This window comes from Larus michahellis, chromosome 4 (assembly GCF_964199755.1).
Source record: "Larus michahellis chromosome 4, bLarMic1.1, whole genome shotgun sequence".
NCBI classification, from domain to species: domain Eukaryota; kingdom Metazoa; phylum Chordata; class Aves; order Charadriiformes; family Laridae; genus Larus; species Larus michahellis.
The window spans coordinates 65,633,251-65,652,932 of record NC_133899.1 but is presented as its reverse complement, the minus strand read 5'-3'; the positions used below and the strand labels follow the sequence as shown (position 1 = coordinate 65,652,932).

The 19,682-nt window shown below is 47.8% G+C and overlaps 1 protein-coding gene across 2 annotated transcripts in view; it reads right to left on the bottom strand.

The window, feature by feature from the left end:
* JDP2 (Jun dimerization protein 2) overlaps window positions 1-19,349 on the bottom strand; it is a 57,338-nt gene extending 37,989 nt beyond the window's left edge. Inside the window, exons 1-3 of one of the 2 annotated variants that reach the window (XM_074585296.1) lie at window positions 18,783-19,349; window positions 17,466-17,553; window positions 16,643-16,699 (exon numbers count right to left, since the gene is read on the bottom strand). The gene's annotated coding sequence lies outside the window, so the exon portion shown is untranslated. The remainder of the gene's footprint in view (window positions 1-16,642; window positions 16,700-17,465; window positions 17,554-18,782) is intronic. The other variant, XM_074585297.1, reaches the window with a different exon arrangement.
* Between the last annotated feature and the right edge of the window lie 333 nt (window positions 19,350-19,682).

Sequence of the window (19,682 nt, the reverse complement as noted above, 5' to 3'; positions counted from 1 at the left end):
TCCGAGCTGTTCGTTGTTCCAGGTCTGCTGGAGACTGAATTTGCTCCTCCGCCTCTGGCAAGAAAGTTTCAGCTTTCCTTGTATAACCTTGCAGAAGCGGGGGGCATGGCGACCAGAGTGGGCTGGCTGTACCCTTGAGCCACAGGCAAGAGGCCACGTGCTCCTGATTCAAATGGAGAGAAGGGTGGCTGGTCAAGGTGACCCCAGAGTCACCGAGCACACAGACAACCCAGCAAATCAGTCCAGATGAGAATCGCTGCAGATGAAGGAGGAACGCCCAGGGTGTGCAGTTAATCGTGAGCATCCGCTGGCATCAGTTGTACAGCAGGAGATCACCTTGCAAAACAGTTACAGCCCTTCCAGAGTAATGTGATAAGATACTCCATAAGGCAAAAAGTGGCTCCCGCTTGGTTATGAGGTTGTTTATGCCAAAAAAAAACCCCACCCTGTAAGGCTGTGGGCCCATGAACTTTCTCCATAGACAGTACCCAAGAAAAACTTCACCTACCATGTAGCACCCCCCTAGTCTTTGCTGTCCCATAGACCTGAGCCAAGGGGACAGCATATATAGACTAGGCAGCGAGGACTTCCCAAGAAAAGAAGGCATGCCACCTTGGAAACTTGTCCAGAGCTGGTGGGCTGTACCTAAATCCCCCCCAAAGTCCCTCAGGATGGAGGCACCATTTTCAAGCTTCAAACCTGGTTAAAGAGGAGCTTAGGATGCAGCCAACCAAGTGAGTCTCACACTCAGTGCATGAAGCTATGGAGGTGTATCTGAATCTTCACTCATAAGCACAGAGTGTCTAGATTTCTTTCCAGAATTAAGAGGCACAAGCCGGTATGGATAAGGGCCTTGGAACAAAAGAAGACAGCTGGTGAGCCAGTTTCCACTTTGGTGTCCTTTGCCTTTGTACGCCTCTCCCGCACTGCATTAATCCTGGCTTTCTCTTCACATCTCTTCCCATCCCCTGCTCTGGCCAGTCCTGGTGTATGTGTGTCATACCAACATGCACACTCTGCATACATGGGTCACAGCTGCCAGACCAGGGTCCACACCCGCTGCACCCTCCACGCCTCTCCCGTGGCACAGTACTGAACTGGCCTGATTTTTCTGTCCACCTGTAGAGCGTCACAAAACCTGTAGAAATGTAACAATCTTGGAAATTTCTATTCTTCTCTCAAATTTGGATGAAACTGTCCAGCATGTTCAAAAGTAGCCAGAAGGGCCCCACGGTAAGCACCATGATTACATAGGCTTTGTCACCTTAGGAAACGGGCCAGAAACAGATGAGAGGCCCATACACTACATCCACAGCCCTACAGGTATCTTGCTGCAACAGGGCATGGTGAGGAGGTGCCCTGCATGCAGGGAGCGCAGGCAACTGCTTGCCAGCAGTGCTTTGCTGCCTTTCCAGTTCGCCTGCACATTGTAACTTTGACCAGAAATAAACTGCTTATTAAGCAGTGAGCCCCAGGTTTGTCTGGTTTTGTTGATGGTGGCTGTCGATCCCCACTGAGATGATTCATGACTTGACACTATTTTCTGTGCTCCTCTTCTGTCTCCAGCCAGAGCGCCCGATATCCTTGGCTCCCAGCCAGGGTGCAGGGTGAGTGTCTCTCACTTGTTTATAGCAGGGCTGGGGGATGTTTAAACGAGGGTGGTGATGGGAATCTTGGGAATTTCGCAGCAGACATAACTGCAGCTACAATCCTTGCTGCAGCCAACAAGATCCACTCAGGGCAGAGTACAGAAAAACCTTTATCTAAAGACAAATCCATTGACCAGCTTCTTCTGGAAATGAAGGCACTCTCAGGGATCATACTAGTTGCAAAGCAAATTAAAAAACCATAATCACTCACGGCCTGATCTCTAAAAGGCAGGAGTCCAAAGCAAAAGGAAAAACTGTGCGTGCAGCTGCATGCTTAGTTGACACATGATTGCCTGCACAAAGAAACACTTTGATAGCAGAGAGAGGAAGAGTCTGGCCCAGACTCTGTGGCAAAAGCCCTTCGTAAAAGCGGGTCCATGCTGTACCACACAGACTTGGCAGTGATGGTGTCAGAGTACAACCCCAGCTTTAAAATAAAATTTTTTCCAGTCATTCATTTAGTAGGAAAGCACTACAGATTATTACTAAAGCTGAAAGAATTTGTTTAGATCCATGCTGTGTTTCACTGTGAATGTTTATTTTCTTTCAGCACTTCTTTCAGCTTGGACAATGACACCAAGCTAATTAGTTTCACATTTGTCCATACTTTTAAGTCCTTCTCCTTTGCAGGATTTCATGGCTGCAATAACAAGGTTATAAGCATGACAAGCGAAGGCACATTTGGTTTTCTGGAGAAGGTCTTCACTTGATCTTTATTTTTTACCATCAAGTGATTCCATTAAGTTTGCTACTAGCCAAAGCCTACACTGGAGGGCCAAAGCTGCCCTGATGATATTTCCTTCCAAAAAACATTTAGAACTGATACCTAGCTTATGAGACTGAAAAGCTTGCAAGCAAAAGAGCTCTTGCAATCAGAGGAAGAGGAATCAACTCCGACATGTTACAAAATTATTTTGTAATGCCTTACTAGTATACCTAACACTTGGAAGGGCACCAAATGCCAGGACCCAGCAACACCACTCCTATCTGACAGTTGGAATTCAAGATAACGATCACATTCAGAGTCTCCAAAGGACTGTCTGTAAACCATCCTTTTCTAGGAAAAGCATTCAGACTCCTTACAGGACACTCTCAAATACAGGAGTTTGGCAAAAACATGGATAAACGATGCACTGAAGTGCCTGCAGCTCCTTTTTGCATGGGCAGTTCTGTCTGAAAGTGAAGCTAAGCAATGGTCCAGAGGAGGCTAGACTGCTTATTTTCTGGGGATGCAGCACAAAGCACAGGAGGCCCAGATCCATCACTGGCCACAAGTGCCTCACACAGTACCACCCAAGAAAACGCAGAATCTGAAAGGCAGGAGGAGCTGGGCAGCAGTGCACTCTAACTCTGCTGCATGTTCCCAGCCTCAGCATCACCACCCCCACTGGCAGGAGCAGCGGCACAGCAGCCTGGGTGCTGAGCCCTGGGTCACTTGCCAGGGTCTTGGGTACACCTTGCTAGGGACACATTGCTGGGGAACCCCTGAAGCAGAGCTGGGCTCCAGCTACCACATGGCACCCTCAAAGTGCCAAAGAGGATCAGCACAATAATGTCCTCAGCTACCTGCTCCTCCCTGAACCCACAGCAAGGGGGTGTACACCCCATAAAAGTCACATCTCCCCTGCCCTCCTGCAATTACCCTGTATGAATTTCATTTTCTCTTCTCTCTGCTTCCTTCCCACATTCTGCCGCAGCTTCCATGTCTCATCTTCAGATGATGGGCAATCCTGTTACCAATCAACACCAACATTTTGAAGAATATAAGCCCCATACAGCTGTATCACAAGGAACCAGAGATCCTACATTGCATAGACGCAAAATCCAGGGACCCAGCAATTGCTGGTCTCATTGCACACATCACAAGAGCTGATCCATGCACTGGCAACAGCCACCTGCCTGCACATCCCAGGCATCAGCATGCTGGGGGCTACCACTGCTATTGCTTCACTGCATTGCCCGGCAACACAGCTCTGGCCAAAACACTTGGCTCTACAGGTTACTCGCAACAGCAGTAGGTAGGGTTGGCAGGTCTTATCAACTGATGGAGCAGCATCAGGGTGATGGGCTGCATGGGGAGATGAGTCCAGGTAAATTTGTAACAGCTAAGACTGGGGATAAGCTGGAAGCAAGTCTAACCTGAACATCACAGTGGTGAGAATCTGCTGAAGCTCTAGAAAAACAGTCCTGCTGAGTTGCCTGAAAACTCCCTAAATCTTCCTCCTCTGCTGAAGGCTAAACTAAAGAAGAACAAGAAAGTGGGTTCCCTATAGCAGAGAGCAAGAGACAAAATTCCCCCCAGAAAAAGTGCAGTATTTTCCACACCGGTGGCTGTCTCATCATGGAAAGACATCTGAGACACTTCATTAGTCACTGCCTGCAGCTTGCCTCCTCAAACATGTCCCCAAAGCAGTAGAGACCAAAAATACAAAGAAAAAAGAGGAATCTCTGTACTCCTCACAAATGTGGAAATAACAGGAGTGGCAATTTAGATGCCAGGCAAAGAATTTTCTTGTAAGTTTTACGGGCAAAACTTTGACTTCTTCTCCAGTGCTATTTTTATCTTTAAATAACTCCTCCAGAACAGGGTCCAGGTCCACAACTGCACTACTAAAAAAGCCCAGAAGTCATTTTTTTAAACAGGTGTCTTTACTAGTGAGTCCAAATCTTGCAAATAATTTAAAGCTGCCAGTGCCCACTGGAGCTTCTCTCACAAGTTTGGAGATGCGCTGGTAAAGCCCACATGCTGAAAGCAAGGATGGATGTGAATACTCAAAGCTCTGCTGACTGCCCCCTTAAAGGGGGCTGCAAGTCTTCACTAGCAGGGTCAACAGAGATCACTGGGAGAAGCCAGAAAAATGGAGAGAGCAGGAGAGATGAAAGAAGGTACTGCAGTGCCTAGAATATTCCTTTGCAACTCCGACTTGTATTGTATTAAACTGTTAAGAACCAGTAAGGTACAGGACAGATACACACACCCCCCTTTGAAATCTGCCCTGGGCCCTAGTCTGTACACACAGCTTGAATCCATACATGAGATAAACAAAAACGCCAAGTATGGAAAATGGCTCAGTATCTTTTCTGAACTCCAACAAAGGGCAAAATCACGATGCCAGAGTCTCACAAGCTCCCTGGTGTTCTGTGGTTCTTATCTGTCACACACTCATCACTTCAAAATCAAGCAATAAAATTGGACTTGTCCTTCTAGCCCTGGCAAAGACTGCATGTGAGAAGGGGTCTCCAGAGCCAGCCAGGACTATCAGCACAGCCAGATGACTTGGCAAGGGGGAAGGAAGACCATGGTTTCTACAGCAGGTTAATTCATCTATCCTGGCAGTCAACCCATGATCCTTGCCTGGATGTCCCTCTCTGTGACTGATATAAGGACAATTTCTGTAGAGCCAGGCTACCTGCCTGCCTGCCATCCCCTGTTTTTCCCCGGGTAAGGTGAGCGCAGTGGCCGGGGGCGGCTGGCTCTCTCCACCCCAGCACCCGCGGCGCCGATGCCCTGGAGGAGCTCTAGCCTCAGGAGCCCGGGCCACGCCGCCACCCCGAGTGCCCCCTCGAGCCGCTCGCCAAGGCGGAGCTGGACTAGCCCTGCGGCAGAGGCAAGGGGCGGTGGAGCCGCCCGGGAGGGCGCGGGGCCGACTGGGGGCGCCCTCTGCCGGCCGCGTCTCGCACCCGCCACCGGGGACCGCGGCGGCAGAGCCCGCCGCCCTCACCACCGCCCGCCGGGGCTCCGTGGCGCCACTGCTCACACGAAAACGGGCTAAAAGAGGAGAGGGGATGCGTGTGTGTGCGTGTCTCATTTCACAGACCGCGAGTGGAACCGCGTCCCGGACAGGGCGCAGCAGCAGGGTGCTCACGCCAACACCTCCAGCCGAGCCGCTCCGCCGCAGCTCGCTTCCCAGCAGCGCTCCCCCGGGCAGGACACCTTCCTTCTGCCCGGGTTCCCCTTCTAGCAGAGCAACTCTCCCGCAGCCCCAGCTGTATCAGGCCAAAGGCGCTGCTTTTGTTCTCACAACCCACTGCAGGCTCTTTGCTTTTGTCACCAAATCTTCATTGCAGGGTACATCAACAACAATACCAGTGTAACTTGCTAAACCACGAGGCCCAGAGCTCATTTGAAGAGCAAACATCCTGCCATTGGACCAAGGGTGTTCATTTTGGTACAACAGCCTTCATCAGCACAAAGACTAACCCTCTGCTTAGGCACCTACAATATCATCAATGCTCTGCAGCCTCAAAACAGGATCCAAAATGCTTCCAGAAAGGAAACAGGGCTAAAACTGTTTCGGAGAGGGCAAGGGAAACGGTGATGAAACTTTTTCCTGGTGAGCTAACACCCATTACTTGATCAGCTCCAATGTTCTCGGGTGGTGGGGCCCTATACAGGTGCACAGCGCTCCCCCCAGCTGGCAAGCCACAGTCACTGCTGGACAACATGCTGTGATACACACCTTATCAGCCTCCACACAAAAAGAAGATTTGCCTTTTTTTCCTCACCGCCCCCCCTCTGGCCTCTCCCACAGGGCGGCTTGTAATTCCCAGACGCAGCTAACAGCAGAGAGTCAGTTATCTGGAAATGACTGGTTGCGGTTTCAGGCTATGATAGATGGCACCCACTGGTAATCCTTCCCTCCCTCTCTCCATTAACACTCTTCCTCCCTCCAGTTACCAGAAAATGCAGCAGTGCTCCCTTCTGCCCGCCCCTCTCTCCTCCCTCCAGGCTACTCCTTTGGAGAATTGGCTCCACAGCTGGATTGTAAAATAATCCAGCTGTTCCTATGACAACGTGCTGGCAGCGGGCAGAGATGACGCCAGCACACAGTGTTGGCCCATTCACTACCAACACCCAACTCTGTTTGTTTTGGTTTGGGATGCATTTGTTTTTCTATGCGGGCAGCTCTGCCGAGTACATTTCTGAAGGCCGGAGGGGCAGGAGGAGCCACAATCCCAGAGACGCCAAGAAAGTTGCTGGCGCTGTGATTTACCCCTTTTATTTTTTTTTTTGCCCCAGCTACATCTGATGTGAGGATAAAAACCCCTCCGGCAGTCTTGCAGCTGCACCCAATCTTTGCAAGACTTGATCCAGAGCCCGAGTTGAAAGGCACAGTGCAAGACTTTGCGTGTAAGGCTTCCACTGGAAAAAAAAAAAGGCAAAAAAGAAAAGCCTTGTGTAGAGTCAATAAGGGCCATGCAGCCTTTATTTTAACATCTTGCCTGTCAGCAGAAGGATTGCAGTCTAGAGGGAAGCAAACAAAAAACTTGTTTCTTGTGAAGCATTAGCCAAACACCTGGCTGGACTCATCCAGCCTCTCCAGCTTCGACAGGAGCTAGCTCATGTACCGAGGGATTTGGGCAGAGACCATTAGCAGGAGCAGAAGGACCTCAACGTCAAGCTCGGCAAAAGGAGGACGCTCCTCAGGTACTGCAGCTATTAGAAGTCCTCACCAAAGCCCGCTCCTTCTGCATCATTGGGATAATTCTGCAGATACCATCTACAGCTCTGCAATTCCAATGACGGGGAATTGCTTGACAGTCCTCAGGAGAGGACTGGGACTAACACTCTTCACCCACAAGGAAACTCAGCACAGCAAAATGCCCCTGGTCCCAGCATCAACAAAACGAGAGACAGTGTTTGGTACTGACTGTGCATTTCACTATGTCTCCATTTTTATTCTGAAGGTCTTGAGAACAGAGCAGGGCATGTAAGGCAGGCAGGACTCTGTAGCTGCATAACTGCTAACAAACTGCTTCCTTTCAAACACAGGTAATTAACCACCATTACAAGCACAACGGTGGCCATTTCTGTTGCACAGCTGACTGCAATGACCAGGGCTCCCACCGCTCTGCTTCCAACATGCTGAATGTCAGCAGGTAGGGGTGAAGAAAGATGGTCCGCAGCGAGAAAAGAAAATCAAGAAATTAGTTATGTTGTTTTTGAAGAGAGACCTCCATGGGCCACTCTGGAGAGTGGGCACGAATGACCAATTAACCCAAGCAAGTGCAACAAAGAGAATGTATCTCAAACCACCCAGGGCTGGTTCTCTGATCTGGCATGGTGAGCAGCTGGACAGAGTAAACAGTTAGGTAAAAGGAAAGTCAAGAGATCAGATTAGTTTAAACCTACAGATGCTTCTTTGATGAGAGCAAGGAAATAAAAACTAAGCATGAGAGAAGGACCTGGGGGTCCTGGTAGACAGCAAATTATCCATGAGCCTGCAGTGTGCCCTTGTCGCCAAGAAGGCCAATGGCATCCTGGGCTGCATAGGGAAGACTGTGGCCAGTAGGTCGAGGGAGGTCATTCTCCCCCTCTACTCTGCACTGGTGAGGCCACAACTGGAGTACTGTGTCCAGTTTTGGGCTCCCCAGTTCAAGAGGGACAGGGAACTACTGGAGCGAGTCCAGCGAAGGGCAACCAAGATGATTATGGGACTGGAGCACCTCCCTTGTGAGGAAAGGCTGAAAGAGATGGGACTCTTTAGCCTGGAGAAGAGAAGGATGAGGGGGGACCTGATTAATGTTTACAAGTATCTAAAGGGTGGGTTTAAGGAGGACGGAGCCAGGCTCTTTTCAATGGTTCCCAGTGACAGGACAAGGGGCAATGGGCACAAGCTAGAACATAGGAAGTTCCGTTCAAATACACGGAAAAACTTCTTTACAGTGAGGGTGACAGAGCACTGGAGCAGGCTGCCCAGGGAGGTTGTGGAGTCCCCTTCTCTGGAGATTTTCAAGACCCGCCTGGATGCAGTCCTGAGGGATGTGCTTTAGGCAATCCTGCTTTAGCAGGGGAGTTGGACTAGATGATCTCTAGAGGTCCCTTCCAACTCTGAAGATTCCATGATTCCGTGTTTCTGGAAATGCTCAGACATTGTAGACCCAAAAAAACACTGCAGCACCTATCACACAGTGGCCATGTGGGTTTGGACAGACCTTTACGGGCTCAGGAAGCTGCCCTTCGAATGCTGCACCCGGCATGTCTGCAACACTGCTGCCTCAGGGTGCCTTACCTCCTCAGCACTCCACAGCCATTTCCAAGTTGTCCTCAACATCTGTCCCCTGCCCACTCTTCAACCATGTAAAAGTCCTAGCCATCAGAGATAGAAGCAGCAGCAACTGATCAGTGCTGGGTTCAGAAGACTTCTAACTTGCCTTCCCTCCTTCACTGTGCAAGGAGTAAAGACTAGCTAGCTTTTGAAGAACCAGTTGCAATGCTGCTGTTCACAGAGCAGGAAGCTCTACTGTACACTTTACCCAAACTCTTATCCAAGTCTTACTCCCAGCTTCCCTTCTCATCACACAGGGGTTTCTGTTCTGACTTCAAAAGATCAGAAATAAATATCATAAGCCATATGTGGACAGGGATTTTTTCTTGCTACCCATTTTGCAGCAAAGACATAAGTAATTTAGTAGCAGTGCAGAAAGTTCTGAGGTACTTTCCACTAGGGCTGTATTTTCCTACCTTTTTATTTACTTTAGAAATCAGCCTCAACTTATACACAGCGCAATGTCTGAATCCAACAAGCTCTAGAGCCTCCTCTATATCCAAAGAGCCCTTCAGCGCCAGCGGCACCTGAACACCCTCTGCCAGCACAATAATTACAGCAACACGTTCCTTCAAGGACGTGGCCTCTGCTGACTGTTCAGTATTGGGCTCTGTCACTGACCCGAGACAAGCTCAGCCCAAGATCTGACCGAGTCCTTCCTGCAGAATACAGTTCAAAGAGTCAAAAAACAGACTTCGTAAAATAAACAAAAGCAAAGCTCTTCCCCGGCTGGCATAGCCTGTGGGAGTCCAAGCTCCTTGTTGTGCTGTGCTTTAGTCTTCAGCACTTTTCACAAGTGCCAGATCCCAGTCCCACAGTCTCTCTCAGACTTTTTACTATTACCTAGGGCAAAATCTGATAAGAGGTTGCCAGGCCCCTGGTCTGCATGGTGTTTACAGGAACAGACCACTCTATCCAAAGCTTCATTAGGTAAACTAGACTCAATATCAGCACACGTACATATTTGAGAGGATTAAGAACAAGATTTCATCAAAAGGTATTTCAATTATCAGACTGCGCAGCAGATACGCAGCAAGGCAAAGGATTCTGACAGCAAGTCTGACCATGTATCAACAACCTGTCCGTTCCATGAAAAGTCGACCTGCCTACCTGGTCCTTCCCCAGGAAGCACCCTTGTGAGGCTCAGCAATCATTGCAAAGCAGATGGGCAAAAGCGAGGAGGGCAGCCTGAGAGCAGTATCAGTGCAGGTGGGAGATGGGATCAGGTGAGTGACTGCGCTAGAGGTTTTGTGGAGAGGACTGGAGGGTCTGCCTGGGGCAGCTGGCAAAGCAGGCTGCTGCACTGGGGATGGAACATCAGCCCTTTGGTTCTGATTGAGCCCATAATTTAGACTGACTTCAGCGAGGCTCAGAATGCCATCTTCTCTAGGATTCTTATAGCCAAGTTAGTGAGACAGCCACTGGGTACATGAATAATGAGGCTGGTTGGAAACTGGCTAGACCACCAAGCTCAAAGCTGATCAGCAGTTACAAAGTGCAACTTACAGGCAGTGGAGTTAAGCAGCATCTCTGAAGGGTCAATACCAAGGGCCAATACTCTGTGATGCCTTTATTAAAACCCTGAATGATGTGACAAAGCATATGACCACACACAATACCAAATCAGGGGTAGTAGTTGATATACTTAGCAAGTAGGGCTACTACTTACGGGAATCCCAATAGGGTGGACAAACGGCCGATAGGAACATCATGAAGTTAAAAAAAAAAAAAAATAAATCAAATGCAAAATCACCCGCCTTGGAGAGAATAACTGTATGCAACAGTACAGGGTGCCACCTGCCTGAGGAGCCACTTTACTGAAAAAGTGTTTGGAATTTGTAAAAAGTTTGGGAACACAGCAGGGGAACTCTTCAAAGCATGTCCCCAAGATCCTGATTTTTTACCATGAGGGTGCTCAAACACTGGACCAAGTTATCCAAGGCTGCGGAACCTCCATTCCCAGTAACATTCAAAATCCAACTGGACAAAGCAGTGAGCAACACACTCTTGTTCAATCTGGTTTGAGCCGGGGGCTGGAGTAATGACCTCTGGAGTCAGAGCATCTTCATTCAACACTCCTCAACTAAACTCCTCGCTTCTGCTTTTCTCCCCCAGTGCTCAGCTTCCTGGAGACCAGCAGGGAGCAGTGAAAGGCGAGGAATGAAGACTTACCCACCAGACCAGCAGCATTCCTGCAAGGCTGTAAAAACATGCCAGGACCGCCCAGGGCTGCAGTTACGAGTGCCCAGCCCAGGGAAGCAGGCCAGGGACCCGGCCAGCCACCGGCCATCAGAGGGCACTGCGGGATGCTCTTACCGGGCAGGGACAGAGCACGGCTGGAGGAGCCCTGGCCGGGAGCGGGGCTCTCAGGAGGGGACTTGTGGGGGGATCCGGCCGAGGCACAGAGAGACTGGGGGAATTTCTTCAGCCGGGGAGCCAGGTGGAGGGGGCTGCCCAGCCGGCTGCACCCACTGGTGCCAGCCCGTGAGCCACATCCCCAGTAACTCCTGAGATCGGCTCGATATTGTTGCTGTAAGCGTTGAACGTTGCTTGTTGCTTCAAGCATCTGGGGCTACAGGGTTCATATTGCCCAACTCTCCTCCTTGATCTTGAGATCTAAACACATGCTTAACAAAAACCGAAATTTAAATTCTTACATAACCACATGACTCCAGGCACTGGGATGATGAAATAGTGCACCAAAACTCTCCCACTGACACAGGACCAGCAGAGGACTGCAAGAACCCAGGAGACATGGGCAGCCATTTTACCAGACAGCTTTGCTACAGCTCAGGATTGTGCTCCCATCCATCATGAAATTGAACACCAAGGCCACAAAGACATTTGCACACTTTTGTCAGTTCCAGTAAAAACTATGGCATATTGGTTTAAGCTACAGCACTTTATCCACCGATGATGCATATGGAAAATCAGACATGGGAGAAAGAAACCCCAGCGAATGGAAGTCTTGGGACCCCAAAGACCTGGGTTTAGAGGTGGCTGAGTCTAAAAGCGCTGCCTCAGGGGTCTGGCTCATGCATTGATGCAACCGGCTGGGGTGGTTTCAGGCATTCCCATGCCAGTCTCTCCACCCTTCTCTCCTGACCTGGGTTAAAACACCCGTTCCAGCAGAGGCAGAAAGGAATGGGAGCTTCGGCCTTTGTCACTGGGCATTGGGGAGCTCTGCACAAGCCCCTTTCCTCAGTCGCTTGGTTAGCTAACAGCACTGGGGATGGGGGAAGCTACGCACAGCCTCCTTTTTGTCACCTGGGAGAGCTAGCAACCCACTACAGACAGCAAAGAGGGTATTTTAAACTGCTAGTTACATCTGTCAGAGCACGTCATCCAGATCTTAGAGATGCTCATACATATACATAGAGACATTTCATACATCTGGAGTAGTTGCTTGCCACAAACCCTGTGTGTTACCACTCAGCTGCTTCCACACACACCACCAGTGCATTACTCCTCTACTCTCCTGGATTCAACCCATCCCACCAATCATAGACTCGATGCATCATGCAGGTTGGAAGGGGTCTCTGGAAGCCACCTGGCCCAACCCTGCTCAAAGCAGGGCCACTTAGAGCAGGCTGTTCAGGGCCTCAGCCAGTCAAGTGTTGACAACTTTCAAGGCTAGAGGTTCCACAACCTCTCTGGGCAACCTGTTCCAGTGTTTGACGACCTTCATGGTAAAACATTAGGATTTTAGCACAGTCAGAAGAGTCAGTATTCCAAACTGAATTTAGGCAAATCACTTACACCCTCAATATGCTGTTCCACAGAAGTTTATACAGCTCTGTCAGCTACAAGGTCTGCCTCTTCCATTGCTCTGGTATTAGCATTTGACTGATCCTGCAGTAACTTTGGTCAGGGACTCAGATCAGCTGGAACTTAACCCTCCCACATAAATACATTTGTTGTGCCACTATAACTTCCTGAACCATTTCATTGCAAGGTCAGACAAGTAACTGTGTGGAAGCCAGGAAGGAAATAGAGACACATGAATGGGAGCTGAGAAGATAGCAGGACCACACATGTAGACTGACTTAAGCTATTCTGAAAATGTAGTTTCAGTGCCTCAATTTATCTGGTTATTAAGATAGGATCACACTCTTCACCTGCTTCATATGGTTCTTGGGGACAGGTAATTGAGTCGGTGAAAAGCCAAGGTTGACACCTTCAAGGCACTCAGTGGCCTGGCACCAGCACATCAAAAAAATGGTCTCCTGAAACACAAAGATAGACTGTAGCAACAACTCTTGACCCTCTGGCACAAGATGACTCTGCAATAATGTAATGCTTGCCCACTCAAGAGATCCCATTTTCCAAGGACCTGTCCAAATTTGGAGAATGAGTTCCCTAGAGACTAAGGCCCCTCCAGACTGCAAGTTATGCTGCTTTCACCAGTAACACAAACACACTGCATCACAGAATCTGCCGGGGAGACGAGAGGGGAACAAACCACACGTTTGCGTATTAGTCACATTTGAGGTTAATGGGAAAGTACTCAGATGCTGCTCTGAACGGCTCATGGTAAGCTGCAGACTAGAACAGAACACTTCAATCATTAGTGCCCATAAGGAGCTCTGAGACCCTCAGGTGAAAATCATTATATAATAAATACTTTGTCCTCATAAACACAGATGATTATTTCAGTGCATGATGTATCTTGAAAGGAAATACAAACCTTTGGTTAAGAGTCAGAGCTGGTCTTTACCACATTCTGTGCCTGATCACCTGCAGGGCACAATCTGTCATGCAATATCCAGTAATTAAGCTATATTTATGACAAGACTGGAAGCTGTGAGGTCATTCCCTGTGCAACTACACGTGCCTTAAATTAGCTGTGATAATCATTCTCACATGCACGCAACAGTTCAGGCCTTTAGCAGCAGCCAATGTCTGATATTACAACAGCAAGTGACAACACAGCACGGAGGGGAAAAATAATGCAGACTTTGGTCATAAAGTGGTTTGGAAAAAGGAGATTTTGCTGGGGTTTGACTGCATGGTATTATAATCAACTCCATATATACAGCAAATGGAACTGGTTGGCACTTTGATCAGAAACACACAGGCATCGCCGACTCCCGAACTGTCATGTTAATGTCTACTCTCTATAAGGAATCATCAAGGAAGCTGCATTTATTTTTGGCATGAAAATACTCACGCAGTAAAATGTTTCTCAAACTATAGGGTCTAAAAACTATGGAAAAAATTTAAACATTTCAATTCTTGGAAAACATTACTTATGTTTACATTATATGACAGGTTTATCAAGAAGCCATGTTAATCCTGCTCTGGTGTAACAAGCAAGAGTCTTGTACCCTTCTAGAACAAGAACTAAAGCTACAACAAAATGAGCTTCATAAGAAAGGTGATTACAAGTTCAGGTCTTCACTAAATGTGCTGGAACTAAAAGCCAGGATCCATACCCAGTGAAGCATTTGCCCTCAGTAGGGTCCCTAGGAATGGAGAATTATGTAGAGTATACATTAAACTTTTCTCAAACAAGTGTTCCTAATCAGGAACATTCCTTTCTGGGGGAATTACCTTGTATGAGTATCATTCCACGGTTCTAAAAGCTGTGGAAACCATTCCATCAGCTTGCCATGCCCCTCAGCTCAGCCTGCCGACTGAACTGGACATTAGGAAGAAGTTCTTCACCATGAGGGTGGTGAGACACTGGCAGTGAGGTGGTGGAAGTCCCATCCCTGGAAGTTTTTAAGGCCAGGCTGGATGAGGCTCTGAGCAACCTGATGTAGTGGGAGGTGTCCCTGCCCATGGCAGGGGGGTTGGAACTAGATGATCTTTAAGGTCCCTTCCAACCCAAACCATTCTATGATTCTATGATCTTGGAGATAAACAACCAGACAGAGTAACATGTTTCTTGTGTGTTATTTCACTGTATTTGTCTCCAATTACAGTTACATATCTACCTTTCAGTGAAAAGCTTTAATTCATGTTTCCCTTAAATCCCACCCAATATTTAAGATGATCTGGGGGTACTTTACCAAACACTGCAGTCATCAGGATTTCTTTGGGAGCACTGAACACCTTACACAACCCTTACAGCGAGAGGTAAATCCTCCTCTAAGCTGACAGAGCTTGTTTATAGATTGGTGACACAGGCAGCATCTACAATATCAAATGAAGCAGGGCCAGGAACTATTCTGTGGTGGAAGGGCCAGGCCATACACTAACCACATCCATACTACGCAGCACTTGGCCATGGTCATCTCTGAACTACATGTGGTGCCTCCGTAGCTCTAAGTATTACTTCAGGGGTGTTATGTCAAACATCCAGAATTGACGAAACGAGGGCTGTGCTGTAGCCTAGAGGGGTGATTTACAGCATGAAGCTAAAGAACTTGTCATATGCCAAAGCAGAGTTGTGTTTGATAGGATGAAACCTGCTAGGATATTGCTGGATGACCCTGCAGAGTAGGGGGAGCGCGGTTTCACATAGTCTTGCCTACTGCTCATCGGACACACGCTACCCTCTGAACTATGCCCACACACCATCTTGGGAGACTGCTAGCTGACACAGGCCAAGACTGTTTCAGGGACCAGAGTTATTACTGTGTAGTAGAGCAGGGTGGAAAAATCGGCAGTCCTCAAGCAAGCTCAATCTTGCTACGTACCCCCTTTGATAAAGCAACACAGACATAGCCAGGCTTATGGCACCTGGAACTCGCTGACAAACAGCAGAAAAAGAACAAAAAAAAAAAGGGGGGGGGGGGGAAATGGGAGGCCCTGAGCTGTCAAGAGCTGAATTCTTTGAAAGTCTCAGAGTAAAATCCTTATCTGTGCCAAAACGCCATTCTTGGCTTTGCACTCCACTCTTATGTAATGACAGCACATTACTTTGGTTTATCTTCCTTAGTGTCCTCGAGGTTAGTGACACATCATCATTAGGTTACGTTACTATTTTAATTCAATTGCCATACCACATGCTTAAATGCTGTAACAGAGCTTGTCCTTCTTTCTACCATGCGCTACCAGCAACTGTCATTTCTCCTACAATTAGAGTTCAAACACTTCATAGCAGGAATTGCATCATTCTCACACTGAAGCACCCACTATACTTCGGAGCAGTGCCAAAATAATGTTTTACTTAAAAACCCCAATAACCTGGTAATACCTAAATCCTGTGCATTTCAGATTATATGCTTTAGGACTGACACCGCTACTGTATTTTATGGCCTTTACAATACTGTTACCTATTCAAAACAAATATTTAGTTTTGCAAACAAAACCAGACAAATACTGTGTTATGAGTTAGATTCACTTCCCTTATTCCCTAGCATGAAAAGATTTAAGATGAGCTATTTAAAAGGAACTAAATCCTTACCAAATGGAAGATGCAATGCAATCAGAATTAAAATGACTCCTTTAATGTTGCAGCTGGTTGTCTTTAGCCAACAGGATCAAGTTACAAAACATTTGTATAAAAACAGAGCTCAAATATAATCAGTGAAGAGGAGCTGAAAATCTGTTGTTCTGCAGGCCAAAGATGCAGGAGGGGGAACAGAACAAGAGCTCCATAATTGGAAATAATAAAGATACTTTGTCCACATGCTAGTTATGACCTTCTTTTGTTTTCCCATGATATCCTGTTGATATAATATCCAGGTCCCTGGTGGACATCCGCTGTTTCCAAATGAGAAGAATGAGTGTTGTTAGTTTCACTTCAGCACCTCACCGGGTCACCAGCCTACCTACTATGTCTGGAAAGCCTGCCGGAAGCAGCGTCAAAGAACAACCTTATCAGCAAAAGATCTGAACGGATGAGAAGCACGGACATATGAGATCACATCTTATGGTAATTTAAACAAATTTCAAATACCATTACAATAAGGAAGCGCAGAATAAGAGAAAAAGTTCAGATAAATACTTACAAACCCACATAGGAATAGTCATAGTCGATCAGATCAAGCACACCTTTTCCCCCTCTCTGCTATCAGCCACAGTCTTCTGACACTATCTCACAGCAACCACCTGAAGAAGGTTGAAAGGACAGAGTGTAGTGCTGCCTCCCCGCAGTATTCCCCAAGGTCCCAGAAATTTACAAAAATCAAGACTTCCACAGCCAAAGGGGTTATTTTTGTATTTAACAGTCCTCATTGGCTTTTTCTTCTGTTTGCTTTCTGGATTTCTTTTCAGCTCAACCCCCCTTCCCGCCCCCTCCCACCTTGTAGCATCCCCAAAATCATGCAACAAGGTTTTCAACAAGTAACAACAATATGGAATGAGCAACCTTGTTATGTTTGGGTTTATCCCACATGTCCCCCAAGTTTCATCTGACACACATCATTCTTATGTTGAAAGAAACCTGCCCTCACTTGCGTCTCTGTAAGGCTGAAGAGTCCTAGTGAATTCATCTGTATCTCACCCAGAAGTTGTTCCACACCTCAGAACACCTATTTACTTCTCTGCACCTATTACAGTGCTCTATGTCCTCCTGAAGGTAAGATCAGAACTGTACAAAGCATTCAAAGCACTGGCACACCATGGATTTACACGGTGCCATAATGATGCTCTCTGCTTTGTTGCCTAGCTCGTCTTTATTACCTCTTAGTATTTGATTTACTCATTTACCAAGCCTTGAGCTGAGATTTTTCACAGATCTATTATTATGCCAAGGTCTTGTTCCTAAGTGACAAATCAGCTTCTAGGCCATTCCTGGATATTTGAAGTTAGGATTGTTTATCTCCTGTTTGAAACACTTTACATTTATGTATATCAAATTGCATCACCTACTCACTTTGTATTGTGAAGTTTTACTGAAGTTCCTCTCAGACCGCAGGCTCCAATTCAGATCCTTGTGGAACTTCACGTAGTGACTCCTTTCACTGAGAAGATATTTTTGCTCTCTTACAGCAACCTGTTTTTAACCCAACATCATCTACCCAAGTGAAAACTACTCCTCTTACTCCACAGTTTCTTCAGAAGCTTTTGCTGGCAGATTTTGTTGAATGCTTTTTAGAAACCCAAGTAGATGACATCAGCTGCATCTCTCCTGTCCACATGCTTTGTTGGTTCCTCACAGGGCTCCAAACAACATGTGAGGCCAGGACTTCTCTTTAGAAAAGCCCTGCCAGCCCTTCTGGTACACCATTTTCTCCCTGTGCCCACTAGTTCGCCTTTTCAAACTGCTTTCATTAAGTTATCTGGTACAGATAACAGGCTCATTGCTCAGCAGCTCTCCAGAAATCTTCTAGACACTTTTTTTTTTTTAATTGGCATATTAACCAGCTTCCCGTTCTCTGTTATCAAAGTGCTTCTAAATGAGATGTTACACAAACCATTAGTAAGCACCTCAGCTATTTTAATCTTGACTTCTCTTAGAACTCTTGGATGAACATCATTCAGTCCAACTGTTCAGCGCTTTTTATTTTAGCTATTTGTTTCATAACCTTTTCTACAGACACTTCAGCTTGAGACATACCCTCTGATAAGTCTTTCACAAAATTGAGTATAAGCACAGGAATCTTCCCAAGTTCCTCTACAGTGAGCACAGAACAAAATACTGATTTAATTTTCTTCTAGAACCTTATCTCCTCTGAACAACCCATTTATTTTTGACTGTCCACTGGCTCCAAAAACTTTTTTTGGCAGGCTTCCTGTTCTATTTTGACCGAAAGCAAGAGTCAGATTTACTGGCAGAGCACCAACAAAACAAATGACAAGAGAACCGGCAGAACAAGTGTTCAAGGATACAGGTGCCTGGTCACCAGCTACACTGAGGTCAGGCTTCACAGGGCAGCTCTGATACTTCAAGTGCACTAAAAAAAGGGCAATTATTTTTGTTCATCTAATTCCATATGGAGATAACATTAAAAAAAATATAATGATAGAATGGTTTAGGCTGGAAGGGACCATAAAGATCATCTAGTTCCAACCCCCCTGCCATGGGCAGGGACACCTCCCACTAGACCAGGCTGCTCAAAGCCCCATCCAGCCTGGCCTTGAACACATCCAAGGATGGGACATCCACAGCTTCTCTGGGCAACCTGTTCCAATGTCTCACCATCCTCACAGTAAAGAATTTCTTCACCCTTTTCCAGTTTGAAGCCATTACCTCTCACTACAAGTCCCTCCATATCTTTCCTGTAGGCCCCTGTAAGGTCTCCCCGAAGCCTTCTCTTCTCCAGGCTGAACAATCACAACTCTCTCACCCCATCTTCATAGGAGAGGTGCTCCAGCCCTCTGATCATCTTCATGGCCCTCCTCTGGACCCGCTCCACACAGGTCCGTGTTCTTCTTGTACTGAGGGCTCCAAAGCTGCATACAGTACTCCAGGTGGGGTCTCACCAGAGCACAGGGGTAGAATAACCTGCCTCAGTCAAGCAGCTTTTAAGTTGAAATGTACCACCTTTGATTTTCCACCGTCACAGGTCAATTCTTCCAGCTAAGAGCTGATGATGGAAATTTCCAGGAGAGGCGACGCTAGGGAAGTCCAATTAAGGACAGCAACAGCTACAAGCTGTTTGGTGCACACCCGCCTGGGACTCAGCACCCAGTGCTGCAGGGAGCCAGGGTGGCTACCATACCTTTTCCTGACACCTCAACCACCCCCCTGGAAGGGGACAGGAGCGCTGGAGGAGGGCTAGCAGAGCTCACACCACCTTGCCCACCCACAGGGAGCTCAGCCACCAGCTTCACGCCTTCCCCACACAGGGGACAAGACACGGTGGCCCCGGGCTGTGAGGACGCGGCCGGCCGCCCGCCCGCCCGCCCCGCACGCCGGCCGTTGGGCCCCAATGGCTGGGCCCTCGCGCGCTGCGCCACCCCCTCCCCTTCTGGAACCTTCCCGCCGCAGCGCCGCACGCGCCAACCGACGGGAAGAAGGAGCGCCACCGCTGTAGCCATATATGGTCAGGGCCGGAAGCGCTTGCGTCATGGCGTTGGCTCGTAGCGTTCTCCGCGGGGAGTGGGACGTCACGTCACGTCCCTGACGCGCCCCCGCCGCCCCTGGCAA